The 27,365-nt window shown below is 46.2% G+C and overlaps 28 non-coding genes across 28 annotated transcripts; 19 read left to right on the top strand and 9 right to left on the bottom strand.

The window, feature by feature from the left end:
- Positions 1 to 368: 368 nt before the first annotated feature.
- On the top strand, positions 369 to 442 carry trnat-agu (transfer RNA threonine (anticodon AGU)). The gene has a single exon. It is a non-coding gene; the product is annotated as a tRNA-Thr (tRNA).
- A 364-nt stretch (positions 443 to 806) lies between these two features.
- Positions 807 to 880, top strand: trnat-ugu (transfer RNA threonine (anticodon UGU)). Its single transcript has one exon. It is a non-coding gene; the product is annotated as a tRNA-Thr (tRNA).
- Positions 881 to 1,044: 164 nt separating this feature from the next.
- trnan-guu (transfer RNA asparagine (anticodon GUU)) lies at positions 1,045 to 1,118 on the bottom strand. Its single transcript has one exon. It is a non-coding gene; the product is annotated as a tRNA-Asn (tRNA).
- A 1,383-nt stretch (positions 1,119 to 2,501) lies between these two features.
- trnat-agu (transfer RNA threonine (anticodon AGU)) lies at positions 2,502 to 2,575 on the top strand. Its single transcript has one exon. It is a non-coding gene; the product is annotated as a tRNA-Thr (tRNA).
- Positions 2,576 to 3,044: 469 nt separating this feature from the next.
- Positions 3,045 to 3,118, top strand: trnat-ugu (transfer RNA threonine (anticodon UGU)). The gene has a single exon. It is a non-coding gene; the product is annotated as a tRNA-Thr (tRNA).
- A 164-nt stretch (positions 3,119 to 3,282) lies between these two features.
- trnan-guu (transfer RNA asparagine (anticodon GUU)) lies at positions 3,283 to 3,356 on the bottom strand. The gene has a single exon. It is a non-coding gene; the product is annotated as a tRNA-Asn (tRNA).
- Positions 3,357 to 4,597: 1,241 nt separating this feature from the next.
- trnat-agu (transfer RNA threonine (anticodon AGU)) lies at positions 4,598 to 4,671 on the top strand. The gene has a single exon. It is a non-coding gene; the product is annotated as a tRNA-Thr (tRNA).
- Positions 4,672 to 11,632: 6,961 nt separating this feature from the next.
- On the top strand, positions 11,633 to 11,706 carry trnat-agu (transfer RNA threonine (anticodon AGU)). Its single transcript has one exon. It is a non-coding gene; the product is annotated as a tRNA-Thr (tRNA).
- Positions 11,707 to 12,155: 449 nt separating this feature from the next.
- On the top strand, positions 12,156 to 12,229 carry trnat-ugu (transfer RNA threonine (anticodon UGU)). The gene has a single exon. It is a non-coding gene; the product is annotated as a tRNA-Thr (tRNA).
- Positions 12,230 to 12,393: 164 nt separating this feature from the next.
- On the bottom strand, positions 12,394 to 12,467 carry trnan-guu (transfer RNA asparagine (anticodon GUU)). The gene has a single exon. It is a non-coding gene; the product is annotated as a tRNA-Asn (tRNA).
- Positions 12,468 to 13,707: 1,240 nt separating this feature from the next.
- Positions 13,708 to 13,781, top strand: trnat-agu (transfer RNA threonine (anticodon AGU)). The gene has a single exon. It is a non-coding gene; the product is annotated as a tRNA-Thr (tRNA).
- Positions 13,782 to 14,235: 454 nt separating this feature from the next.
- On the top strand, positions 14,236 to 14,309 carry trnat-ugu (transfer RNA threonine (anticodon UGU)). The gene has a single exon. It is a non-coding gene; the product is annotated as a tRNA-Thr (tRNA).
- Positions 14,310 to 14,473: 164 nt separating this feature from the next.
- Positions 14,474 to 14,547, bottom strand: trnan-guu (transfer RNA asparagine (anticodon GUU)). Its single transcript has one exon. It is a non-coding gene; the product is annotated as a tRNA-Asn (tRNA).
- Positions 14,548 to 15,780: 1,233 nt separating this feature from the next.
- Positions 15,781 to 15,854, top strand: trnat-agu (transfer RNA threonine (anticodon AGU)). Its single transcript has one exon. It is a non-coding gene; the product is annotated as a tRNA-Thr (tRNA).
- Positions 15,855 to 16,278: 424 nt separating this feature from the next.
- Positions 16,279 to 16,352, top strand: trnat-ugu (transfer RNA threonine (anticodon UGU)). The gene has a single exon. It is a non-coding gene; the product is annotated as a tRNA-Thr (tRNA).
- A 164-nt stretch (positions 16,353 to 16,516) lies between these two features.
- Positions 16,517 to 16,590, bottom strand: trnan-guu (transfer RNA asparagine (anticodon GUU)). Its single transcript has one exon. It is a non-coding gene; the product is annotated as a tRNA-Asn (tRNA).
- Positions 16,591 to 18,107: 1,517 nt separating this feature from the next.
- Positions 18,108 to 18,181, top strand: trnat-agu (transfer RNA threonine (anticodon AGU)). The gene has a single exon. It is a non-coding gene; the product is annotated as a tRNA-Thr (tRNA).
- Positions 18,182 to 18,625: 444 nt separating this feature from the next.
- trnat-ugu (transfer RNA threonine (anticodon UGU)) lies at positions 18,626 to 18,699 on the top strand. Its single transcript has one exon. It is a non-coding gene; the product is annotated as a tRNA-Thr (tRNA).
- Positions 18,700 to 18,863: 164 nt separating this feature from the next.
- On the bottom strand, positions 18,864 to 18,937 carry trnan-guu (transfer RNA asparagine (anticodon GUU)). The gene has a single exon. It is a non-coding gene; the product is annotated as a tRNA-Asn (tRNA).
- Positions 18,938 to 20,454: 1,517 nt separating this feature from the next.
- trnat-agu (transfer RNA threonine (anticodon AGU)) lies at positions 20,455 to 20,528 on the top strand. Its single transcript has one exon. It is a non-coding gene; the product is annotated as a tRNA-Thr (tRNA).
- Positions 20,529 to 20,947: 419 nt separating this feature from the next.
- Positions 20,948 to 21,021, top strand: trnat-ugu (transfer RNA threonine (anticodon UGU)). Its single transcript has one exon. It is a non-coding gene; the product is annotated as a tRNA-Thr (tRNA).
- Positions 21,022 to 21,185: 164 nt separating this feature from the next.
- trnan-guu (transfer RNA asparagine (anticodon GUU)) lies at positions 21,186 to 21,259 on the bottom strand. The gene has a single exon. It is a non-coding gene; the product is annotated as a tRNA-Asn (tRNA).
- A 1,249-nt stretch (positions 21,260 to 22,508) lies between these two features.
- Positions 22,509 to 22,582, top strand: trnat-agu (transfer RNA threonine (anticodon AGU)). Its single transcript has one exon. It is a non-coding gene; the product is annotated as a tRNA-Thr (tRNA).
- Positions 22,583 to 23,021: 439 nt separating this feature from the next.
- trnat-ugu (transfer RNA threonine (anticodon UGU)) lies at positions 23,022 to 23,095 on the top strand. The gene has a single exon. It is a non-coding gene; the product is annotated as a tRNA-Thr (tRNA).
- Positions 23,096 to 23,259: 164 nt separating this feature from the next.
- On the bottom strand, positions 23,260 to 23,333 carry trnan-guu (transfer RNA asparagine (anticodon GUU)). The gene has a single exon. It is a non-coding gene; the product is annotated as a tRNA-Asn (tRNA).
- A 1,233-nt stretch (positions 23,334 to 24,566) lies between these two features.
- Positions 24,567 to 24,640, top strand: trnat-agu (transfer RNA threonine (anticodon AGU)). The gene has a single exon. It is a non-coding gene; the product is annotated as a tRNA-Thr (tRNA).
- Positions 24,641 to 25,099: 459 nt separating this feature from the next.
- On the top strand, positions 25,100 to 25,173 carry trnat-ugu (transfer RNA threonine (anticodon UGU)). The gene has a single exon. It is a non-coding gene; the product is annotated as a tRNA-Thr (tRNA).
- A 164-nt stretch (positions 25,174 to 25,337) lies between these two features.
- On the bottom strand, positions 25,338 to 25,411 carry trnan-guu (transfer RNA asparagine (anticodon GUU)). The gene has a single exon. It is a non-coding gene; the product is annotated as a tRNA-Asn (tRNA).
- Between the last annotated feature and the right edge of the window lie 1,954 nt (positions 25,412 to 27,365).

Raw genomic sequence — 27,365 nt, 5'->3', positions numbered from 1 at the left:
GGATGGATGGATGGACGGCAAGGCAAGCATCTGATTGACAGTGGTCCGTGATCTGCTGTTATGCTACTTTGCTTCTGACCATTGGGGGAGCGATAGCAAGCAAGAGAGTTAGATATCAAGAGTCATAGATAGATAGATAGACAGATGGATGGATGGATGGCAAGGCAAGCACCTGATTTACAGTGGTCCGTGATCTGCTGTTATGCTACTATGCTACTGACCATTGGGGGAGCGATAGCAAGCAAGAGAGTTAGATATTGAGAGTCATAGATAGATGGATGGATGGATGGACGGCAAGGCAAGAACCTGATTGACAGCGGTCCGTGATCTGCTGTTATTCTACTATCAGCAGCAACAGCGGCAGATTTGGCGCCGTGGCTTAGTTGGTTAAAGCGCCTGTCTAGTAAACAGGAGGTCCTGGGTTCAAATCCCAGCGGTGCCTTAGGCGGGCTTTCTGTGCTCCTTGCGAAGCTTGTGCTTCCGCTTTGTCGACCATCAGTTTTAGCAAGATAGGCTTATCGTAAAGCCATCAGAGGACGTAATGAACCGGAAAGCCAACTGGACAGACGCCGGTTTGTAAAGAAGAACCAGAACCCAAAGGACACGCGCTACGGCCAACGTCCAATTCCCATTGCCGCCCCTGGACAGTCGCAACAGGGAGCTTGTTGCTCCCGTCAACCTTACGTTTTCACCTCTGTGTGCTTCCTTTGTTGCAGTCTGCATCCAGATTTTGTTTTGTTTTGTTTTGTTTTGTTTTGTTTTTTGCCTTACGCCTGAGTGTAGGCACTGGGGAATGGGAGAGTCCTGGCACCGTGGCTTAGTTGGTCAAAGCACCTGTCTTGTAAACAGGAAACCCTGGGTTCGACTCCCAGCAGTGCCTTGGTTTATGTTGGCCTAGGCAATGGAAAGGAAGTTTCTAAACGCTCAATACATTTTTGCAAGATGGCCATCCACAGCAAGCAGCTTAAGGTTACTGTAGCCACAGTCTGGCAAGCTGTCCGCCAGAAGTAGAAACAATAACAAGGGGCGGGGGGAAAAGTGGGCCGTCCCTGGGTGGATTCGAACCACCATCCTTTTGGTTAACAGCCAAACGCGCTGACCGATTGCGCCACAGAGACAGACAGAGGAGTGGTGGTTGCTGCAGTCATGCAGTTCCTTCACAGTTGCCAAAAATCATTTCCAGCACACGATTTTCTTTGTCGTTGAATGCAACATACGTGACCATTGGGGGAGCGATAGCAAGCAAGAGAGTTAGATATCGAGAGTCATAGATAGATAGATAGATAGATGGATGGATGGACGGCAAGGCAAGCATCTGATTGACAGTGTTCCGTGATCTGCTGTTATGCTACTATGCTACTGACCATTGGGGGAGCGATAGCAAGCAAGAGAGTTAGATAACAAGAGTCATAGATAGATAGATGGATGGATGGATGGACGGCAAGGCAAGCATCTGATTGACAGTGGTCCGTGATCTGCTGTTATGCTACTATGCTACTGACCATTGGGGGAGCGATAGCAAGTAAGAGAGTTAGATATCGAGAGTCATTGATAGATAGATAGATAGATGGATGGATGGATGGCAAGGCAAGCATCTGATTGACAGTGGTCCGTGATCTGCTGTTATGCTACAATGCTACTGACCATTGGGGGAGCGATAGCAAGCAAGAGAGTTAGATATCAAGAGTCATAGATAGATAGATAGATAGATGGATGGATGGACGGCAAGGCAAGCATCTGATTGACAGTGGTCCGTGATCTGCTGTTATGCTACAATGCTACTGACCATTGGGGGAGCGATAGCAAGCAAGAGAGTTAGATATCAAGAGTCATAGATAGATAGATAGATAGATGGATGGATGGACGGCAAGGCAAGCATCTGATTGACAGTGGTCCGTGATCTGCTGTTATGATACTATGCTTCTGACCATTGGGGGAGCGATAGCAAGCAAGAGAGTTAGATATCAAGAGTCATAGATAGATAGATGGATAGATGGATGGATGGACGGCAAGGCAAGCATCTGATTGACAGTGGTCCGTGATCTGCTGTTATGATACTATGCTTCTGACCATTGGGGGAGCGATAGCAAGCAAGAGAGTTAGATATCAAGAGTCATAGATAGATAGATGGATGGATGGATGGATGGACGGCAAGGCAAGCATCTGATTGACAGTGGTCCGTGATCTGCTGTTATGCTACTTTGCTTCTGACCATTGGGGGAGCGATAGCAAGCAAGAGAGTTAGATATCAAGAGTCATAGATAGATAGATAGACAGATGGATGGATGGATGGCAAGGCAAGCACCTGATTGACAGTGGTCCGTGATCTGCTGTTATGCTACTATGCTACTGACCATTGGGGGAGCGATAGCAAGCAAGAGAGTTAGATATTGAGAGTCATAGATAGATGGATGGATGGATGGACGGCAAGGCAAGAACCTGATTGACAGCGGTCCGTGATCTGCTGTTATTCTACTATCAGCAGCTGCAGCGGCAGATTTGGTGCCGTGGCTTAGTTGGTTAAAGCGCCTGTCTAGTAAACAGGAGGTCCTGGGTTCAAATCCCAGCGGTTCCTTAGGCGGGCTTTCTGTGCTCCTTGCGAAGCTTGTGCTTCCGCTTTGTCGACCATCAGTTTTAGCAAGATAGGCTTATCGTAAAGCCATCAGAGGACGTAATGAACCGGAAAGCCAACTGGACAGACGCCGGTTTGTAAAGAAGAACCAGAACCCAAAGGACACGCGCTACGGCCAACGTCCAATTCCCATTGCCGCCCCTGGACAGTCGCAACAGGGAGCTTGTTGCTCCCGTCAACCTTACGTTTTCACCTCTGTGTGCTTCCTTTGTTGCAGTCTGCATCCAGATTTTGTTTTGTTTTGTTTTGTTTTGTTTTGTTTTGTTTTGTTTTGTTTTGTTTTGTTTTGTTTTGTTTTGTTTTGTTTTGTTTTGTTTTGTTTTGTTTTGTTTTGTTTTGTTTTGTTTTGTTTTGTTTTGTTTTGTTTTTTGCCTTACGCCTGAGTGTAGGCACTGGGGAATGGGAGAGTCCTGGCACCGTGGCTTAGTTGGTCAAAGCACCTGTCTTGTAAACAGGAAACCCTGGGTTCGACTCCCAGCAGTGCCTTGGTTTATGTTGGCCTAGGCAATGGAAAGGAAGTTTCTAAACGCTCAATACATTTTTGCAAGATGGCCATCCACAGCAAGCAGCTTAAGGTTACTGTAGCCACAGTCTGGCAAGCTGTCCGCCAGAAGTAGAAACAATAACAAGGGGCGGGGGGAAAAGTGGGCCGTCCCTGGGTGGATTCGAACCACCATCCTTTTGGTTAACAGCCAAACGCGCTGACCGATTGCGCCACAGAGACAGACAGAGGTGTTGTGGTTGCTGCAGTCGTGCAGTTCCTTCACAGTTGCCAAAAATCATTTCCAGCACACGATTTTCTCTGTCGTTGAATGCAACATACGTGACCATTGGGGGAGCGATAGCAAGCAAGAGAGTTAGATATCGAGAGTCATAGATAGATAGATAGATAGATGGATGGATGGACGGCAAGGCAAGCATCTGATTGACAGTGTTCCGTGATCTGCTGTTATGCTACTATGCTACTGACCATTGGGGGAGCGATAGCAAGCAAGAGAGTTAGATAAAAAGAGTCATAGATAGATAGATGGATGGATGGATGGACGGCAAGGCAAGCATCTGATTGACAGTGGTCCGTGATCTGCTGTTATGCTACTATGCTACTGACCATTGGGGGAGCGATAGCAAGTAAGAGAGTTAGATATCGAGAGTCATTGATAGATAGATAGATAGATGGATGGATGGACGGCAAGGCAAGCATCTGATTGACAGTGGTCCGTGATCTGCTGTTATGCTACAATGCTACTGACCATTGGGGGAGCGATAGCAAGCAAGAGAGTTAGATATCAAGAGTCATAGATAGATAGATAGATAGATGTATGGATGGACGGCAAGGCAAGCATCTGATTGACAGTGGTCCGTGATCTGCTGTTATGCTACAATGCTACTGAACATTGGGGGAGCGATAGCAAGCAAGAGAGTTAGATATCAAGAGTCATAGATAGATAGATAGATAGATGGATGGATGGACGGCAAGGCAAGCATCTGATTGACAGTGGTCCGTGATCTGCTGTTATGCTACAATGCTACTGACCATTGGGGGAGCGATAGCAAGCAAGAGAGTTAGATATCAAGAGTCATAGATAGATAGATAGATAGATGGATGGATGGACGGCAAGGCAAGCATCTGATTGACAGTGGTCCGTGATCTGCTGTTATGATACTATGCTTCTGACCATTGGGGGAGCGATAGCAAGCAAGAGAGTTAGATATCAAGAGTCATAGATAGATAGATAGATAGATGGATGGATGGACGGCAAGGCAAGCATCTGATTGACAGTGGTCCGTGATCTGCTGTTATGCTACTATGCTACTGACCATTGGGGGAGCGATAGCAAGCAAGAGAGTTAGATATTGAGAGTCATAGATAGATGGATGGATGGATGGACGGCAAGGCAAGAACCTGATTGACAGCGGTCCGTGATCTGCTGTTATTCTACTATCAGCAGCAGCAGCGGCAGATTTGGCGCCGTGGCTTAGTTGGTTAAAGCGCCTGTCTAGTAAACAGGAGGTCCTGGGTTCAAATCCCAGCGGTGCCTTAGGCGGGCTTTCTGTGCTCCTTGCGAAGCTTGTGCTTCCGCTTTGTCGACCATCAGTTTTAGCAAGATAGGCTTATCGTAAAGCCATCAGAGGACGTAATGAACCGGAAAGCCAACTGGACAGACGCCGGTTTGTAAAGAAGAACCAGAACCCAAAGGACACGCGCTACGGCCAACGTCCAATTCCCATTGCCGCCCCTGGACAGTCGCAACAGGGAGCTTGTTGCTCCCGTCAACCTTACGTTTTCACCTCTGTGTGCTTCCTTTGTTGCAGTCTGCATCCAGATTTTGTTTTGTTTTGTTTTGTTTTGTTTTGTTTTGTTTTGTTTTGTTTTGTTTTGTTTTGTTTTGTTTTGTCCCCATTGGGGGAGCGATAGCAAGCAAGTGAGTTAGATATCGAGAGTCATAGATAGATAGATAGATAGATGGATGGATGGATGGACGGCAAGGCAAGCATCTGATTGACAGTGGTCCGTGATCTGGTGTTATGCTACTATGCTACTGACCATTGGGGGAGCGATAGCAAGCAAGAGAGTTAGATATCGAGAGTCATAGACAGATAGATAGATAGATGGATGGATGGATGGATGGCAAGGCAAGCATCTGATTGACAGTGGTCCGTGATCTGCTGTTATGCTACTATGCTACTGACCATTGGGGGAGCGATAGCAAGCAAGAGAGTTAGATATCGAGAGTCATAGATAGATAGATAGATAGATAGATATATAGATGGATGGATGGACGGCAAGGCAAGCATCTGATTGACAGTGGTCCGTGATCTGCTGTTATGCTACTATGCTACTGACCATTGGGGGAGCGATAGCAAGCAAGAGAGTTAGATATCGAGAGTCATAGATAGATAGATAGATAGATGGATGGATGGATGGACGGCAAGGCAAGCATCTGATTGACAGTGGTCCGTGATCTGCTGTTATGCTACTATGCTACTGACCATTGGGGGAGCGATAGCAAGCAAGAGAGTTAGATATCGAGAGTCATAGATAGATAGATAGATAGATGGATGGATGGACGGCAAGGCAAGCATCTGATTGACAGTGGTCTGTGATCTGCTGTTATGCTACTATGCTACTGACCATTGGGGGAGCGATAGCAAGCAAGAGAGTTAGATATCGAGAGTCATAGACAGATAGATAGATAGATAGATGGATGGATGGATGGACGGCAAGGCACGCATCGGATTGACAGTGGTCCGTGATCTGATGTTATGCTACAATGCTACTGACCATTGGGGGAGCGATAGCAAGCAAGAGAGATAGATATCGAGAGTCATAGATAGATAGATAGATAGATGGATGGATGGACGGCAAGGCAAGCATCTGATTGACAGTGGTCCGTGATCTGCTGTTATGCTACTATGCTACTGACCATTGGGGGAGCGAAAGGAAGCAAGAGAGTTAGATATCGAGAGTCATAGATAGATAGATAGATAGATAGATAGATAGATGGATGGATGGATGGATGGACGGCAAGGCAAGCATCTGATTGACAGTGGTCCGTGATCTGCTGTTATGCTACTATGCTACTGACCATTGGGGGAGCGATAGCAAGCAAGAGAGTTAGATATCGAGAGTCATAGATAGATAGATAGATAGATAGATATATAGATGGATGGATGGACGGCAAGGCAAGCATCTGATTGACAGTGGTCCGTGATCTGCTGTTATGCTACTATGCTACTGACCATTGGGGGAGCGATAGCAAGCAAGAGAGTTAGATATCGAGAGTCATAGATAGATAGATAGATAGATGGATGGATGGACGGCAAGGCAAGCATCTGATTGACAGTGGTCCGTGACCTGCTGTTATGCTACTATGCTACTGACCATTAGGGGAGCGATAGCAAGCGAGTTAAATATCGAGAGTCATAGATAGATAGATAGATAGATAGATAGATAGATAGATAGATAGATAGATAGATGGATGGATGGATAGATGGACGGCAAGGCAAGCATCTGATTGACAGTGGTCCGTGATCTGATGTTATGCTACTATGCTACTGACCATTGGGGGAGCGATAGCAAGCAAGAGAGTTAGATATCGAGAGTCATTGATAGATAGATAGATAGATAGCTAGCTAGATAGATAGATAGATAGATGGATGAATGGACGGCAAGGCAAGCATCTGATTGACAGTGGTCCGAGATCTGATGTTATGCTACTATGCTACTGACCATTGGGGGAGCGATAGCAAGCAAGAGAGTTAGATATCGAGAGTCATAGATAGATAGATAGATAGATGGATGGATGGACGGCAAGGCAAGCATCTGATTGATAGTGGTCCGTGATCTGCTGTTATGCTACTATGCTACTGACCATTGGGGGAGCGATAGCAAGCAAGAGAGTTAGATATCGAGACTCATAGATAGATAGATAGATAGATGGATGGATGGATGGACGGCAAGGCAAGCATCTGATTGACAGTGGTCCGTGATCTGCTGTTATGCTACTATGCTACTGACCATTGGGGGAGCGATAGCAAGCAAGAGAGTTAGATATCGAGAGTCATAGACAGATAGATATTTAGATGGATGGATAGATAGATAGATAGATAGATGGATGGATGGACGGCAAGGCAAGCATCTGATTGACAGTGGTCCGTGATCTGCTGTTATGCTACTATGCTACTGACCATTGGGGGAGCGATAGCAAGCGAGTTAGATATCGAGAGTCATAGATAGATAGATAGATAGATAGATAGATAGATAGATGGATGGATGGATGGATGTCAAGGCAAGCATCTGATTGACAGTGGTCCGTGATCTGCTGTTATGCTACTATGCTACTGACCATTGGGGGAGCGATAGCATGCAAGAGAGTTAGATATCGAGAGTCATAGACAGATAGATAGATAGATAGATGGATGGATGGATGGACGGCAATGCAAGCATCTGATTGACAGTGGTCCGTGATCTGCTGTTATGCTACTATGCTACTGACCATTGGGGGAGCGATAGCAAGCAAGAGAGTTCGATATCGAGAGTCATAGATAGATAGATAGATAGATGGATGGATGGATGGACGGCAAGGCAAGCATCTGATTGACAGTGGTCCGTGATCTGCTGTCATGCTACTATGCTACTGACCATTGGGGGAGCGATAGCAAGCAAGTGAGTTAGATATCGAGAGTAATAGAAATATAGATAGATAGATAGATGGATGGATGGACGGCAAGGCAAGCATCTGATTGACAGTGGTCCGTGACCTGCTGTTATGCTACTATGCTACTGACCATTGGGGGAGCGATAGCAAGCGAGTTAAATATCGAGAGTCATAGATAGATAGATAGATAGATAGATAGATAGATAGATAGATAGATAGATAGATAGATAGATAGATGGATGGATGGATGGACGGCAAGGCAAGCATCTGATTGACAGTGGTCCGTGATCTGATGTTATGCTACTATGCTACTGACCATTGCGGGAGCGATAACAAGCGAGTTAGATATCGAGAGTCATAGATAGATAGATAGATAGATAGATAGATAGATAGATAGATAGATGGATGGATGGATGGACGTCAAGGCAAGCATCTGATTGACAGTGGTCCGTGATCTGCTGTTATGCTACTATGCTACTGACCATTGGGGGAGCGATAGCAAGCAAGAGAGTTAGATATCGAGAGTCATAGATAGATAGATAGATAGATAGATGGATGGATGGATGGATGGCAAGGCAAGCATCTGATTGACAGTGGTCCGTGACCTGCTGTTATGCTACTATGCTACTGACCATTGGGGGAGCGATAGCAAGCGAGTTAAATATCGAGAGTCATAGATAGATAGATAGATAGATAGATAGATAGATAGATAGATGGATGGATGGATGGACGGCAAGGCAAGCATCTGATTGACAGTGGTCCGTGATGTGATGTTATGCTACTATGCTACTGACCATTGGGGGAGCGATAGCAAGCAAGAGAGTTAGATATCGAGAGTCATAGATCGATAGATTGATAGATGGATGAATGGACGGACGGCAAGGCAAGCATCTGATTGACAGTGGTCCGTGATCTGATGTTATGCTACTATGCTACTGACCATTGGGGGAGCGATAGCAAGCAAGAGAGTTAGATATCGAGAGTCATAGATAGATATATAGATGGATGGATGGATGGACGGCAAGGCAAGCATCTGATTGACAGTGGTCCGTGATCTGCTGTTATACTACAATGCTACTGACCATTGGGGGAGCGATAGGAAGCAAGAGAGTTAGATATCGAGAGTCATAGATAGATAGATAGATAGATAGATAGATAGATAGATAGATGGATGGATGGATGGACGGCAAGGCAAGCATCTGATTGACAGTGGTCCGTGATCTGCTGTTATGCTACTATGCTACTGACCATTGGGGGAGCGATAGCAAGCAAGAGATTTAGATATCGAGAGTCATAGATAGATAGATAGATAGATGGATGGATGGACGGCAAGGCAAGCATCTGATTGACAGTGGTCCGCGATCTGCTGTTATGCTACTATGCTACTGACCATTGGGGGAGCGAAAGGAAGCAAGAGAGTTAGATATCGAGAGTCATAGATAGATAGATAGATAGATAGATAGATAGATAGATAGATGGATGGATGGATGGACGGCAAGGCAAGCACCTGATTGACAGTGGTGCGTGATCTGCTGTTATGCTACTATGCTACTGACCATTGGGGGAGCGATAGCAAGCGAGTAAGATATCGAGAGTCATAGATAGATAGATAGATAGATAGATAGATAGATAGATAGATGGATGGATGGACGGCAAGGCAAGCATCTGATTGACAGTGGTCCGTGATCTGCTGTTATGATACTATGCTACTGACCATTGGGGGAGCGATAGCAAGCAAGAGAGTTAGATATCAAGAGTCATAGATAGATAGATGGATGGATGGATGGATGGACGGCTAGGCAAGCATCTGATTGACAGTGGTCCGTGATCTGCTGTTATGCTACTTTGCTTCTGACCATTGGGGGAGCGATTGCAAGCAAGAGAGTTAGATGTCAAGAGTCATAGATAGATAGATGGATGGATGGATGGACGGCAAGGCAAGCATCTGATTGACAGTGGTCCGTGATCTGCTGTTATGCTACTTTGCTACTGACCATTGGGGGAGCGATAGCAAGCAAGAGAGTTAGATAACAAGAGTCATAGATAGATAGATGGATGGATGGATGGACGGCAAGGCAAGCATCTGATTGACAGTGGTCCGTGATCTGCTGTTATGCTACTATGCTACTGACCATTGGGGGAGCGATAGCAAGTAAGAGAGTTAGATATCGAGAGTCATTGATAGATAGATAGATAGATGGATGGATGGACGGCAAGGCAAGCATCTGATTGACAGTGGTCCGTGATCTGCTGTTATACTACAATGCTACTGACCATTGGGGGAGCGATAGCAAGCAAGAGAGTTAGATATCAAGAGTCATAGATAGATAGATAGATAGATGTATGGATGGACGGCAAGGCAAGCATCTGATTGACAGTGGTCCGTGATCTGCTGTTATGCTACAATGCTACTGACCATTGGGGGAGCGATAGCAAGCAAGAGAGTTAGATATCAAGAGTCATAGATAGATAGATAGATAGATGGATGGATGGACGGCAAGGCAAGCATCTGATTGACAGTGGTCCGTGATCTGCTGTTATGCTACTTTGCTTCTGACCATTGGGGGAGCGATAGCAAGCAAGAGAGTTAGATGTCAAGAGTCATAGATAGATAGATAGACAGATGGATGGATGGACGGCAAGGCAAGCACCTGATTGACAGTGGTCCGTGATCTGCTGTTATGCTACTATGCTACTGACCATTGGGGGAGCGATAGCAAGCAAGAGAGTTAGATATCGAGAGTCATTGATAGATAGATAGACAGATGGATGGATGGACGGCAAGGCAAGCATCTGATTGACAGTGGTCCGTGATCTGCTGTTATGCTACAATGCTACTGACCATTGGGGGAGCGATAGCAAGCAAGAGAGTTAGATATCAAGAGTCATAGATAGATAGATAGATAGATGGATGGATGGACGGCAAGGCAAGCATCTGATTGACAGTGGTCCGTGATCTGCTGTTATGCTACAATGCTACTGACCATTGGGGGAGCGATAGCAAGCAAGAGAGTTAGATATCAAGAGTCATAGATAGATAGATAGATAGATGGATGGATGGACGGCAAGGCAAGCATCTGATTGACAGTGGTCCGTGATCTGCTGTTATGCTACAATGCTACTGACCATTGGGGGAGCGATAGCAAGCAAGAGAGTTAGATATCAAGAGTCATAGATAGATAGATAGATAGATGGATGGATGGACGGCAAGGCAAGCATCTGATTGACAGTGGTCCGTGATCTGCTGTTATGCTACAATGCTACTGACCATTGGGGGAGCGATAGCAAGCAAGAGAGTTAGATATCAAGAGTCATAGATAGATAGATAGATAGATGGATGGATGGACGGCAAGGCAAGCATCTGATTGACAGTGGTCCGTGATCTGCTGTTATGATACTATGCTTCTGACCATTGGGGGAGCGATAGCAAGCAAGAGAGTTAGATATCAAGAGTCATAGATAGATAGATGGATGGATGGATGGATGGACGGCAAGGCAAGCATCTGATTGACAGTGGTCCGTGATCTGCTGTTATGCTACTTTGCTTCTGACCATTGGGGGAGCGATAGCAAGCAAGAGAGTTAGATGTCAAGAGTCATAGATAGATAGATAGACAGATGGATGGATGGATGGCAAGGCAAGCACCTGATTGACAGTGGTCCGTGATCTGCTGTTATGCTACTATGCTACTGACCATTGGGGGAGCGATAGCAAGCAAGAGAGTTAGATATTGAGAGTCATAGATAGATGGATGGATGGATGGACGGCAAGGCAAGAACCTGATTGACAGCGGTCCGTGATCTGCTGTTATTCTACTATCAGCAGCAGCAGCGGCAGATTTGGCGCCGTGGCTTAGTTGGTTAAAGCGCCTGTCTAGTAAACAGGAGGTCCTGGGTTCAAATCCCAGCGGTGCCTTAGGCGGGCTTTCTGTGCTCCTTGCGAAGCTTGTGCTTCCGCTTTGTCGACCATCAGTTTTAGCAAGATAGGCTTATCGTAAAGCCATCAGAGGACGTAATGAACCGGAAAGCCAACTGGACAGACGCCGGTTTGTAAAGAAGAACCAGAACCCAAAGGACACGCGCTACGGCCAACGTCCAATTCCCATTGCCGCCCCTGGACAGTCGCAACAGGGAGCTTGTTGCTCCCGTCAACCTTACGTTTTCACCTCTGTGTGCTTCCTTTGTTGCAGTCTGCATCCAGATTTTGTTTTGTTTTGTTTTGTTTTGTTTTGTTTTGTTTTGTTTTGTTTTGTTTTGTTTTGTTTTGTTTTGTTTTGTTTTGTTTTGTTTTGTTTTGTTTTGTTTTGTTTTGTTTTGTTTTTTGCCTTACGCCTGAGTGTAGGCACTGGGGAATGGGAGAGTCCTGGCACCGTGGCTTAGTTGGTCAAAGCACCTGTCTTGTAAACAGGAAACCCTGGGTTCGACTCCCAGCAGTGCCTTGGTTTATGTTGGCCTAGGCAATGGAAAGGAAGTTTCTAAACGCTCAATACATTTTTGCAAGATGGCCATCCACAGCAAGCAGCTTAAGGTTACTGTAGCCACAGTCTGGCAAGCTGTCCGCCAGAAGTAGAAACAATAACAAGGGGCGGCGGGAAAAGTGGGCCGTCCCTGGGTGGATTCGAACCACCATCCTTTTGGTTAACAGCCAAACGCGCTGACCGATTGCACCACAGAGACAGACAGAGGTGTTGTGGTTGCTGCAGTCGTGCAGTTCCTTCACAGTTGCCAAAAATCATTTCCAGCACACGATTTTCTTTGTCGTTGAATGCAACATACGTGACCATTGGGGAGCGATAGCAAGCAAGAGAGTTAGATATCGAGAGTCATAGATAGATAGATAGATAGATGGATGGATGGACGGCAAGGCAAGCATCTGATTGACAGTGTTCCGTGATCTGCTGTTATGCTACTATGCTACTGACCATTGGGGGAGCGATAGCAAGCAAGAGAGTTAGATAAAAAGAGTCATAGATAGATAGATGGATGGATGGATGGACGGCAAGGCAAGCATCTGATTGACAGTGGTCCGTGATCTGCTGTTATGCTACTATGCTACTGACCATTGGGGGAGCGATAGCAAGTAAGAGAGTTAGATATCGAGAGTCATTGATAGATAGATAGATAGATGGATGGATGGACGGCAAGGCAAGCATCTGATTGACAGTGGTCCGTGATCTGCTGTTATGCTACAATGCTACTGACCATTGGGGGAGCGATAGCAAGCAAGAGAGTTAGATATCAAGAGTCATAGATAGATAGATAGATAGATGTATGGATGGACGGCAAGGCAAGCATCTGATTGACAGTGGTCCGTGATCTGCTGTTATGCTACAATGCTACTGACCATTGGGGGAGCGATAGCAAGCAAGAGAGTTAGATATCAAGAGTCATAGATAGATAGATAGATAGATGGATGGATGGACGGCAAGGCAAGCATCTGATTGACAGTGGTCCGTGATCTGCTGTTATGCTACAATGCTACTGACCATTGGGGGAGCGATAGCAAGCAAGAGAGTTAGATATCAAGAGTCATAGATAGATAGATAGATAGATGGATGGATGGACGGCAAGGCAAGCATCTGATTGACAGTGGTCCGTGATCTGCTGTTATGATACTATGCTTCTGACCATTGGGGGAGCGATAGCAAGCAAGAGAGTTAGATATCAAGAGTCATAGATAGATAGATGGATGGATGGATGGATGGACGGCAAGGCAAGCATCTGATTGACAGTGGTCCGTGATCTGCTGTTATGCTACTATGCTACTGACCATTGGGGGAGCGATAGCAAGCAAGAGAGTTAGATATTGAGAGTCATAGATAGATGGATGGATGGATGGACGGCAAGGCAAGAACCTGATTGACAGCGGTCCGTGATCTGCTGTTATTCTACTATCAGCAGCAGCAGCGGCAGATTTGGCGCCGTGGCTTAGTTGGTTAAAGCGCCTGTTTAGTAAACAGGAGGTCCTGGGTTCAAATCCCAGCGGTGCCTTAGGCGGGCTTTCTGTGCTCCTTGCGAAGCTTGTGCTTCCGCTTTGTAGACCATCAGTTTTAGCCAAATAGGCTTATCGTAAAGCCATCAGAGGACGTAATGAACCGGAAAGCCAACTGGACAGACGCCGGTTTGTAAAGAAGAACCAGAACCCAAAGGACACGCGCTACGGCCAACGTCCAATTCCCATTGCCGCCCCTGGACAGTCGCAACAGGGAGCTTGTTGCTCCCGTCAACCTTACGTTTTCACCTCTGTGTGCTTCCTTTGTTGCAGTCTGCATCCAGATTTTGTTTTGTTTTGTTTTGTTTTGTTTTGTTTTGTTTTGTTTTGTTTTGTTTTGTTTTGTTTTGTTTTGTTTTGTTTTGTTTTGTTTTGTTTTGTTTTGTTTTGTTTTGTTTTGTTTTGTTTTTTGCCTTACGCCTGAGTGTAGGCACTGGGGAATGGGAGAGTCCTGGCACCGTGGCTTAGTTGGTCAAAGCACCTGTCTTGTAAACAGGAAACCCTGGGTTCGACTCCCAGCAGTGCCTTGGTTTATGTTGGCCTAGGCAATGGAAAGGAAGTTTCTAAACGCTCAATACATTTTTGCAAGATGGCCATCCACAGCAAGCAGCTTAAGGTTACTGTAGCCACAGTCTGGCAAGCTGTCCGCCAGAAGTAGAAACAATAACAAGGGGCGGGGGGAAAAGTGGGCCGTCCCTGGGTGGATTCGAACCACCATCCTTTTGGTTAACAGCCAAACGCGCTGACCGATTGCGCCACAGAGACAGACAGAGGTGTTGTGGTTGCTGCAGTCGTGCAGTTCCTTCACAGTTGCCAAAAATCATTTCCAGCACACGATTTTCTTTGTCGTTGAATGCAACATACGTGACCATTGGGGGAGCGATAGCAAGCAAGAGAGTTAGATATCGAGAGTCATAGATAGATAGATAGATAGATGGATGGATGGACGGCAAGGCAAGCATCTGATTGACGGTGTTCCGTGATCTGCTGTTATGCTACTATGCTACTGACCATTGGGGGAGCGATAGCAAGCAAGAGAGTTAGATAACAAGAGTCATAGATAGATAGATGGATGGATGGATGGACGGCAAGGCAAGCATCTGATTGACAGTGGTCCGTGATCTGCTGTTATGCTACTATGCTACTGACCATTGGGGGAGCGATAGCAAGTAAGAGAGTTAGATATCGAGAGTCATTGATAGATAGATAGATAGATGGATGGATGGACGGCAAGGCAAGCATCTGATTGACAGTGGTCCGTGATCTGCTGTTATGCTACAATGCTACTGACCATTGGGGGAGCGATAGCAAGCAAGAGAGTTAGATAACAAGAGTCATAGATAGATAGATGGATGGATGGATGGACGGCAAGGCAAGCATCTGATTGACAGTGGTCCGTGATCTGCTGTTATGCTACAATGCTACTGACCATTGGGGGAGCGATAGCAAGCAAGAGAGTTAGATATCAAGAGTCATAGATAGATAGATAGATAGATGGATGGACGGCAAGGCAAGCATCTGATTGACAGTGGTCCGTGATCTGCTGTTATGCTACAATGCTACTGACCATTGGGGGAGCGATAGCAAGCAAGAGAGTTAGATATCGAGAGTCATAGATTGATAGATAGATAGATGGATGGATGGACGGCAAGGCAAGCATCTGATTGACAGTGGTCCGTGATCTGCTGTTATGCTACTTTGCTTCTGACCATTGGGGGAGCGATAGCAAGCAAGAGAGTTAGATATCAAGAGTCATAGATAGATAGATAGACAGATGGATGGATGGATGGCAAGGCAAGCACCTGATTGACAGTGGTCCGTGATCTGCTGTTATGCTACTATGCTACTGACCATTGGGGGAGCGATAGCAAGCAAGAGAGTTAGATATTGAGAGTCATAGATAGATGGATGGATGGATGGACGGCAAGGCAAGAACCTGATTGACAGCGGTCCGTGATCTGCTGTTATTCTACTATCAGCAGCTGCAGCGGCAGATTTGGCGCCGTGGCTTAGTTGGTTAAAGCGCCTGTCTAGTAAACAGGAGGTCCTGGGTTCAAATCCCAGCGGTGCCTTAGGCGGGCTTTCTGTGCTCCTTGCGAAGCTTGTGCTTCCGCTTTGTCGACCATCAGTTTTAGCAAGATAGGCTTATCGTAAAGCCATCAGAGGACGTAATGAACCGGAAAGCCAACTGGACAGACGCCGGTTTGTAAAGAAGAACCAGAACCCAAAGGACACGCGCTACGGCCAACGTCCAATTCCCATTGCCGCCCCTGGACAGTCGCAACAGGGAGCTTGTTGCTCCCGTCAACCTTACGTTTTCACCTCTGTGTGCTTCCTTTGTTGCAGTCTGCATCCAGATTTTGTTTTGTTTTGTTTTGTTTTGTTTTGTTTTGTTTTGTTTTGTTTTGTTTTGTTTTGTTTTGTTTTGTTTTGTTTTGTTTTGTTTTGTTTTTTGCCTTACGCCTGAGTGTAGGCACTGGGGAATGGGAGAGTCCTGGCACCGTGGCTTAGTTGGTCAAAGCACCTGTCTTGTAAACAGGAAACCCTGGGTTCGACTCCCAGCAGTGCCTTGGTTTATGTTGGCCTAGGCAATGGAAAGGAAGTTTCTAAACGCTCAATACATTTTTGCAAGATGGCCATCCACAGCAAGCAGCTTAAGGTTACTGTAGCCACAGTCTGGCAAGCTGTCCGCCAGAAGTAGAAACAATAACAAGGGGCGGGGGGAAAAGTGGGCCGTTCCTGGGTGGATTCGAACCACCATCCTTTTGGTTAACAGCCAAACGCGCTGACCGATTGCGCCACAGAGACAGACAGAGGTGTTGTGGTTGCTGCAGTCGTGCAGTTCCTTCACAGTTGCCAAAAATCATTTCCAGCACACGATTTTCTTTGTCGTTGAATGCAACATACGTGACCATTGGGGGAGTGATAGCAAGCAAGAGAGTTAGATATCGAGAGTCATAGATAGATAGATAGATAGATGGATGGATGGACGGCAAGGCAAGCATCTGATTGACAGTGTTCCGTGATCTGCTGTTATGCTACTATGCTACTGACCATTGGGGGAGCGATAGCAAGCAAGAGAGTTAGATAACAAGAGTCATAGATAGATAGATGGAAGGATGGATGGACGGCAAGGCAAGCATCTGATTGACAGTGGTCCGTGATCTGCTGTTATGCTACTATGCTACTGACCATTGGGGGAGCGATAGCAAGTAAGAGAGTTAGATATCGAGAGTCATTGATAGATAGATAGATAGATGGATGGATGGACGGCAAGGCAAGCATCTGATTGACAGTGGTCCGTGATCTGCTGTTATGCTACAATGCTACTGACCATTGGGGGAGCGATAGCACGCAAGAGAGTTAGATATCAAGAGTCATAGATAGATAGATAGATAGATGTATGGATGGACGGCAAGGCAAGCATCTGATTGACAGTGGTCCGTGATCTGCTGTTATGCTACAATGCTACTGACCATTGGGGGAGCGATAGCAAGCAAGAGAGTTAGATATCAAGAGTCATAGATAGATAGATAGATAGATGGATGGATGGACGGCAAGGCAAGCATCTGATTGACAGTGGTCCGTGATCTGCTGTTATGCTACTATGCTACTGACCATTGGGGGAGCGATAGCAAGTAAGAGAGTTAGATAACAAGAGTCATAGATAGATAGATGGATGGATGGATGGACGGCAAGGCAAGCATCTGATTGACAGTGGTCCGTGATCTGCTGTTATGCTACAATGCTACTGACCATTGGGGGAGCGATAGCAAGCAAGAGAGTTAGATATCAAGAGTCATAGATAGATAGATAGATAGATGGATGGACGGCAAGGCAAGCATCTGATTGACAGTGGTCCGTGATCTGCTGTTATGCTACAATGCTACTGACCATTGGGGGAGCGATAGCAAGCAAGAGAGTTAGATATCGAGAGTCATAGATTGATAGATAGATAGATGGATGGATGGACGGCAAGGCAAGCATCTGATTGACAGTGGTCCGTGATCTGCTGTTATGCTACTTTGCTTCTGACCATTGGGGGAGCGATAGCAAGCAAGAGAGTTAGATATCAAGAGTCATAGATAGATAGATAGACAGATGGATGGATGGATGGCAAGGCAAGCACCTGATTGACAGTGGTCCGTGATCTGCTGTTATGCTACTATGCTACTGACCATTGGGGGAGCGATAGCAAGCAAGAGAGTTAGATATTGAGAGTCATAGATAGATGGATGGATGGATGGACGGCAAGGCAAGAACCTGATTGACAGCGGTCCGTGATCTGCTGTTATTCTACTATCAGCAGCTGCAGCGGCAGATTTGGCGCCGTGGCTTAGTTGGTTAAAGCGCCTGTCTAGTAAACAGGAGGTCCTGGGTTCAAATCCCAGCGGTGCCTTAGGCGGGCTTTCTGTGCTCCTTGCGAAGCTTGTGCTTCCGCTTTGTCGACCATCAGTTTTAGCAAGATAGGCTTATCGTAAAGCCATCAGAGGACGTAATGAACCGGAAAGCCAACTGGACAGACGCCGGTTTGTAAAGAAGAACCAGAACCCAAAGGACACGCGCTACGGCCAACGTCCAATTCCCATTGCCGCCCCTGGACAGTCGCAACAGGGAGCTTGTTGCTCCCGTCAACCTTACGTTTTCACCTCTGTGTGCTTCCTTTGTTGCAGTCTGCATCCAGATTTTGTTTTGTTTTGTTTTGTTTTGTTTTGTTTTGTTTTGTTTTGTTTTGTTTTGTTTTGTTTTGTTTTGTTTTGTTTTGTTTTGTTTTGTTTTGTTTTGTTTTGTTTTGTTTTTTGCCTTACGCCTGAGTGTAGGCACTGGGGAATGGGAGAGTCCTGGCACCGTGGCTTAGTTGGTCAAAGCACCTGTCTTGTAAACAGGAAACCCTGGGTTCGACTCCCAGCAGTGCCTTGGTTTATGTTGGCCTAGGCAATGGAAAGGAAGTTTCTAAACGCTCAATACATTTTTGCAAGATGGCCATCCACAGCAAGCAGCTTAAGGTTACTGTAGCCACAGTCTGGCAAGCTGTCCGCCAGAAGTAGAAACAATAACAAGGGGCGGGGGGAAAAGTGGGCCGTCCCTGGGTGGATTCGAACCACCATCCTTTTGGTTAACAGCCAAACGCGCTGACCGATTGCGCCACAGAGACAGACAGAGGTGTTGTGGTTGCTGCAGTCGTGCAGTTCCTTCACAGTTGCCAAAAATCATTTCCAGCACACGATTTTCTTTGTCGTTGAATGCAACATACGTGACCATTGGGGGAGTGATAGCAAGCAAGAGAGTTAGATATCGAGAGTCATAGATAGATAGATAGATAGATGGATGGATGGACGGCAAGGCAAGCATCTGATTGACAGTGTTCCGTGATCTGCTGTTATGCTACTATGCTACTGACCATTGGGGGAGCGATAGCAAGCAAGAGAGTTAGATAACAAGAGTCATAGATAGATAGATGGAAGGATGGATGGACGGCAAGGCAAGCATCTGATTGACAGTGGTCCGTGATCTGCTGTTATGCTACTATGCTACTGACCATTGGGGGAGCGATAGCAAGTAAGAGAGTTAGATATCGAGAGTCATTGATAGATAGATAGATAGATGGATGGATGGACGGCAAGGCAAGCATCTGATTGACAGTGGTCCGTGATCTGCTGTTATGCTACAATGCTACTGACCATTGGGGGAGCGATAGCAAGCAAGAGAGTTAGATATCAAGAGTCATAGATAGATAGATAGATAGATGTATGGATGGACGGCAAGGCAAGCATCTGATTGACAGTGGTCCGTGATCTGCTGTTATGCTACAATGCTACTGACCATTGGGGGAGCGATAGCAAGCAAGAGAGTTAGATATCAAGAGTCATAGATAGATAGATAGATAGATGGATGGATGGACGGCAAGGCAAGCATCTGATTGACAGTGGTCCGTGATCTGCTGTTATGCTACTATGCTACTGACCATTGGGGGAGCGATAGCAAGTAAGAGAGTTAGATAACAAGAGTCATAGATAGATAGATGGATGGATGGATGGACGGCAAGGCAAGCATCTGATTGACAGTGGTCCGTGATCTGCTGTTATGCTACAATGCTACTGACCATTGGGGGAGCGATAGCAAGCAAGAGAGTTAGATATCAAGAGTCATAGATAGATAGATAGATAGATGGATGGACGGCAAGGCAAGCATCTGATTGACAGTGGTCCGTGATCTGCTGTTATGCTACAATGCTACTGACCATTGGGGGAGCGATAGCAAGCAAGAGAGTTAGATATCGAGAGTCATAGATTGATAGATAGATAGATGGATGGATGGACGGCAAGGCAAGCATCTGATTGACAGTGGTCCGTGATCTGCTGTTATGCTACTTTGCTTCTGACCATTGGGGGAGCGATAGCAAGCAAGAGAGTTAGATATCAAGAGTCATAGATAGATAGATAGACAGATGGATGGATGGATGGCAAGGCAAGCACCTGATTGACAGTGGTCCGTGATCTGCTGTTATGCTACTATGCTACTGACCATTGGGGGAGCGATAGCAAGCAAGAGAGTTAGATATTGAGAGTCATAGATAGATGGATGGATGGATGGACGGCAAGGCAAGAACCTGATTGACAGCGGTCCGTGATCTGCTGTTATTCTACTATCAGCAGCTGCAGCGGCAGATTTGGCGCCGTGGCTTAGTTGGTTAAAGCGCCTGTCTAGTAAACAGGAGGTCCTGGGTTCAAATCCCAGCGGTGCCTTAGGCGGGCTTTCTGTGCTCCTTGCGAAGCTTGTGCTTCCGCTTTGTCGACCATCAGTTTTAGCAAGATAGGCTTATCGTAAAGCCATCAGAGGACGTAATGAACCGGAAAGCCAACTGGACAGACGCCGGTTTGTAAAGAAGAACCAGAACCCAAAGGACACGCGCTACGGCCAACGTCCAATTCCCATTGCCGCCCCTGGACAGTCGCAACAGGGAGCTTGTTGCTCCCGTCAACCTTACGTTTTCACCTCTGTGTGCTTCCTTTGTTGCAGTCTGCATCCAGATTTTGTTTTGTTTTGTTTTGTTTTGTTTTGTTTTGTTTTGTTTTGTTTTGTTTTGTTTTGTTTTGTTTTGTTTTGTTTTGTTTTGTTTTTTGCCTTACGCCTGAGTGTAGGCACTGGGGAATGGGAGAGTCCTGGCACCGTGGCTTAGTTGGTCAAAGCACCTGTCTTGTAAACAGGAAACCCTGGGTTCGACTCCCAGCAGTGCCTTGGTTTATGTTGGCCTAGGCAATGGAAAGGAAGTTTCTAAACGCTCAATACATTTTTGCAAGATGGCCATCCACAGCAAGCAGCTTAAGGTTACTGTAGCCACAGTCTGGCAAGCTGTCCGCCAGAAGTAGAAACAATAACAAGGGGCGGGGGGAAAAGTGGGCCGTCCCTGGGTGGATTCGAACCACCATCCTTTTGGTTAACAGCCAAACGCGCTGACCGATTGCGCCACAGAGACAGACAGAGGTGTTGTGGTTGCTGCAGTCGTGCAGTTCCTTCACAGTTGCCAAAAATCATTTCCAGCACACGATTTTCTTTGTCGTTGAATGCAACATACGTGACCATTGGGGGAGTGATAGCAAGCAAGAGAGTTAGATATCGAGAGTCATAGATAGATAGATAGATAGATGGATGGATGGACGGCAAGGCAAGCATCTGATTGACAGTGTTCCGTGATCTGCTGTTATGCTACTATGCTACTGACCATTGGGGGAGCGATAGCAAGCAAGAGAGTTAGATAACAAGAGTCATAGATAGATAGATGGAAGGATGGATGGACGGCAAGGCAAGCATCTGATTGACAGTGGTCCGTGATCTGCTGTTATGCTACTATGCTACTGACCATTGGGGGAGCGATAGCAAGTAAGAGAGTTAGATATCGAGAGTCATTGATAGATAGATAGATAGATGGATGGATGGACGGCAAGGCAAGCATCTGATTGACAGTGGTCCGTGATCTGCTGTTATGCTACAATGCTACTGACCATTGGGGGAGCGATAGCAAGCAAGAGAGTTAGATATCAAGAGTCATAGATAGATAGATAGATAGATGTATGGATGGACGGCAAGGCAAGCATCTGATTGACAGTGGTCCGTGATCTGCTGTTATGCTACAATGCTACTGACCATTGGGGGAGCGATAGCAAGCAAGAGAGTTAGATATCAAGAGTCATAGATAGATAGATAGATAGATGGATGGATGGACGGCAAGGCAAGCATCTGATTGACAGTGGTCCGTGATCTGCTGTTATGCTACAAAGCTACTGACCATTGGGGGAGCGATAGCAAGCAAGAGAGTTAGATATCAAGAGTCATAGATAGATAGATAGATAGATGGATGGATGGACGGCAAGGCAAGCATCTGATTGACAGTGGTCCGTGATCTGCTGTTATGATACTATGCTTCTGACCATTGGGGGAGCGATAGCAAGCAAGAGAGTTAGATATCAAGAGTCATAGATAGATAGATAGACAGATGGATGGATGGATGGCAAGGCAAGCACCTGATTGACAGTGGTCCGTGATCTGCTGTTATGCTACTATGCTACTGACCATTGGGGGAGCGATAGCAAGCAAGAGAGTTAGATATTGAGAGTCATAGATAGATAGATGGATGGATGGATGGATGGACGGCAAGGCAAGAACCTGATTGACAGCGGTCCGTGATCTGCTGTTATTCTACTATCAGCAGCAGCAGCGGCAGATTTGGCGCCGTGGCTTAGTTGGTTAAAGCGCCTGTCTAGTAAACAGGAGGTCCTGGGTTCAAATCCCAGCGGTGCCTTAGGCGGGCTTTCTGTGCTCCTTGCGAAGCTTGTGCTTCCGCTTTGTAGACCATCAGTTTTAGCAAGATAGGCTTATCGTAAAGCCATCAGAGGACGTAATGAACCGGAAAGCCAACTGGACAGACGCCGGTTTGTAAAGAAGAACCAGAACCCAAAGGACACGCGCTACGGCCAACGTCCAATTCCCATTGCCGCCCCTGGACAGTCGCAACAGGGAGCTTGTTGCTCCCGTCAACCTTACGTTTTCACCTCTGTGTGCTTCCTTTGTTGCAGTCTGCATCCAGATTTTGTTTTGTTTTGTTTTGTTTTGTTTTGTTTTGTTTTGTTTTGTTTTGTTTTGTTTTGTTTTGTTTTGTTTTGTTTTGTTTTGTTTTGTTTTGTTTTGTTTTGTTTTTTGCCTTACGCCTGAGTGTAGGCACTGGGGAATGGGAGAGTCCTGGCACCGTGGCTTAGTTGGTCAAAGCACCTGTCTTGTAAACAGGAAACCCTGGGTTCGACTCCCAGCAGTGCCTTGGTTTATGTTGGCCTAGGCAATGGAAAGGAAGTTTCTAAACGCTCAATACATTTTTGCAAGATGGCCATCCACAGCAAGCAGCTTAAGGTTACTGTAGCCACAGTCTGGCAAGCTGTCCGCCAGAAGTAGAAACAATAACAAGGGGCGGGGGGAAAAGTGGGCCGTCCCTGGGTGGATTCGAACCACCATCCTTTTGGTTAACAGCCAAACGCGCTGACCGATTGCGCCACAGAGACAGACAGAGGTGTTGTGGTTGCTGCAGTCGTGCAGTTCCTTCACAGTTGCCAAAAATCATTTCCAGCACACGATTTTCTTTGTCGTTGAATGCAACATACGTGACCATTGGGGGAGTGATAGCAAGCAAGAGAGTTAGATATCGAGAGTCATAGATAGATAGATAGATAGATGGATGGATGGACGGCAAGGCAAGCATCTGATTGACAGTGTTCCGTGATCTGCTGTTATGCTACTATGCTACTGACCATTGGGGGAGCGATAGCAAGCAAGAGAGTTAGATAACAAGAGTCATAGATAGATAGATGGAAGGATGGATGGACGGCAAGGCAAGCATCTGATTGACAGTGGTCCGTGATCTGCTGTTATGCTACTATGCTACTGACCATTGGGGGAGCGATAGCAAGTAAGAGAGTTAGATATCGAGAGTCATTGATAGATAGATAGATAGATGGATGGATGGACGGCAAGGCAAGCATCTGATTGACAGTGGTCCGTGATCTGCTGTTATGCTACAATGCTACTGACCATTGGGGGAGCGATAGCAAGCAAGAGAGTTAGATAACAAGAGTCATAGATAGATAGATGGATGGATGGATGGACGGCAAGGCAAGCATCTGATTGACAGTGGTCCGTGATCTGCTGTTATGCTACAATGCTACTGACCATTGGGGGAGCGATAGCAAGCAAGAGAGTTAGATATCAAGAGTCATAGATAGATAGATAGATAGATGGATGGACGGCAAGGCAAGCATCTGATTGACAGTGGTCCGTGATCTGCTGTTATGCTACAATGCTACTGACCATTGGGGGAGCGATAGCAAGCAAGAGAGTTAGATATCGAGAGTCATAGATTGATAGATAGATAGATGGATGGATGGACGGCAAGGCAAGCATCTGATTGACAGTGGTCCGTGATCTGCTGTTATGCTACTTTGCTTCTGACCATTGGGGGAGCGATAGCAAGCAAGAGAGTTAGATATCAAGAGTCATAGATAGATAGATAGACAGATGGATGGATGGATGGCAAGGCAAGCACCTGATTGACAGTGGTCCGTGATCTGCTGTTATGCTACTATGCTACTGACCATTCGGGGAGCGATAGCAAGCAAGAGAGTTAGATATTGAGAGTCATAGATAGATGGATGGATGGATGGACGGCAAGGCAAGAACCTGATTGACAGCGGTCCGTGATCTGCTGTTATTCTACTATCAGCAGCTGCAGCGGCAGATTTGGCGCCGTGGCTTAGTTGGTTAAAGCGCCTGTCTAGTAAACAGGAGGTCCTGGGTTCAAATCCCAGCGGTGCCTTAGGCGGGCTTTCTGTGCTCCTTGCGAAGCTTGTGCTTCCGCTTTGTCGACCATCAGTTTTAGCAAGATAGGCTTATCGTAAAGCCATCAGAGGACGTAATGAACCGGAAAGCCAACTGGACAGACGCCGGTTTGTAAAGAAGAACCAGAACCCAAAGGACACGCGCTACGGCCAACGTCCAATTCCCATTGCCGCCCCTGGACAGTCGCAACAGGGAGCTTGTTGCTCCCGTCAACCTTACGTTTTCACCTCTGTGTGCTTCCTTTGTTGCAGTCTGCATCCAGATTTTGTTTTGTTTTGTTTTGTTTTGTTTTGTTTTGTTTTGTTTTGTTTTGTTTTGTTTTGTTTTGTTTTGTTTTGTTTTGTTTTGTTTTGTTTTGTTTTGTTTTGTTTTGTTTTGTTTTGTTTTGTTTTTTGCCTTACGCCTGAGTGTAGGCACTGGGGAATGGGAGAGTCCTGGCACCGTGGCTTAGTTGGTCAAAGCACCTGTCTTGTAAACAGGAAACCCTGGGTTCGACTCCCAGCAGTGCCTTGGTTTATGTTGGCCTAGGCAATGGAAAGGAAGTTTCTAAACGCTCAATACATTTTTGCAAGATGGCCATCCACAGCAAGCAGCTTAAGGTTACTGTAGCCACAGTCTGGCAAGCTGTCCGCCAGAAGTAGAAACAATAACAAGGGGCGGGGGGAAAAGTGGGCCGTCCCTGGGTGGATTCGAACCACCATCCTTTTGGTTAACAGCCAAACGCGCTGACCGATTGCGCCACAGAGACAGACAGAGGTGTTGTGGTTGCTGCAGTCGTGCAGTTCCTTCACAGTTGCCAAAAATCATTTCCAGCACACGATTTTCTTTGTCGTTGAATGCAACATACGTGACCATTGGGGGAGCGATAGCAAGCAAGAGAGTTAGATATCGAGAGTCATAGATAGATAGATAGATAGATGGATGGATGGACGGCAAGGCAAGCATCTGATTGACGGTGTTCCGTGATCTGCTGTTATGCTACTATGCTACTGACCATTGGGGGAGCGATAGCAAGCAAGAGAGTTAGATAACAAGAGTCATAGATAGATAGATGGATGGATGGATGGACGGCAAGGCAAGCATCTGATTGACAGTGGTCCGTGATCTGCTGTTATGCTACTATGCTACTGACCATTGGGGGAGCGATAGCAAGTAAGAGAGTTAGATATCGAGAGTCATTGATAGATAGATAGATAGATGGATGGATGGACGGCAAGGCAAGCATCTGATTGACAGTGGTCCGTGATCTGCTGTTATGCTACAATGCTACTGACCATTGGGGGAGCGATAGCAAGCAAGAGAGTTAGATAACAAGAGTCATAGATAGATAGATGGATGGATGGATGGACGGCAAGGCAAGCATCTGATTGACAGTGGTCCGTGATCTGCTGTTATGCTACAATGCTACTGACCATTGGGGGAGCGATAGCAAGCAAGAGAGTTAGATATCAAGAGTCATAGATAGATAGATAGATAGATGGATGGACGGCAAGGCAAGCATCTGATTGACAGTGGTCCGTGATCTGCTGTTATGCTACAATGCTACTGACCATTGGGGGAGCGATAGCAAGCAAGAGAGTTAGATATCGAGAGTCATAGATTGATAGATAGATAGATGGATGGATGGACGGCAAGGCAAGCATCTGATTGACAGTGGTCCGTGATCTGCTGTTATGCTACTATGCTACTGACCATTGGGGGAGCGATAGCAAGCAAGAGAGTTAGATATCGAGAGTCATAGATAGATAGATAGATAGATGGATGGATGGACGGCAAGGCAAGCATCTGATTGACAGTGGTCCGTGATCTGCTGTTATGATACTATGCTACTGACCATTGGGGGGGCGATAGCAAGCAAGAGAGTTAGATATCAAGAGTCATAGATAGATAGATAGATAGATGGATGGATGGACGGCAAAGCAAGCATCTGATTGACAGTGGTCCGTGATCTGCTGTTATGCTACTATGCTACTGACCATTGGGGGAGCGATAGCAAGCAAGAGAGTTAGATATCGAGAGTCATTGATAGATAGATAGATAGATGGATGGATGGATGGACGGCAAGGCAAGCATCTGAGTGACAGTGGTCCGTGATCTGCTGTTATGCTACTATGCTACTGACCATTGGGGGAGCGATAGCAAGCAAGAGAGTTAGATATCAAGAGTCATAGATAGATAGATAGATAGATGGATGGATGGACGGCAAGGCAAGCATCTGATTGACAGTGGTCCGTGATCTGCTGTTATGCTACTATGCTACTGACCATTGGGGGAGCGATAGCAAGTAAGAGAGTTAGATATCGAGAGTCATTGATAGATAGATAGATAGATGGATGGATGGATGGACGGCAAGGCAAGCATCTGATTGACAGTGGTCCGTGATCTGCTGTTATGCTACTATGCTACTGACCATTGGGGGAGCGATAGCAAGTAAGAGAGTTAGATATCGAGAGTCATTGATAGATTGATAGATAGATGGATGGATGGATGGACGGCAAGGCAAGCATCTGATTGACAGTGGTCCGTGATCTGCTGTTATGCTACTATGCTACTGACCATTGGGGGAGCGATAGCAAGCAAGAGAGTTAGATATCGAGAGTCATAGATAGATAGATAGATAGATGGATGGATGGACGGCAAGGCAAGCATCTGATTGACATTGGTCCGTGATCTGCTGTTATGCTACAATGCTACTGACCATT

The sequence above is a fragment of the Amia ocellicauda genome, chromosome 2 (genome assembly GCF_036373705.1).
Source record: "Amia ocellicauda isolate fAmiCal2 chromosome 2, fAmiCal2.hap1, whole genome shotgun sequence".
Classification (NCBI taxonomy): Eukaryota; Metazoa; Chordata; class Actinopteri; order Amiiformes; family Amiidae; genus Amia; species Amia ocellicauda.
The sequence above is the reverse complement of the archived record's forward strand: the minus strand, read 5'-3'. Positions and strand labels throughout refer to the sequence as shown.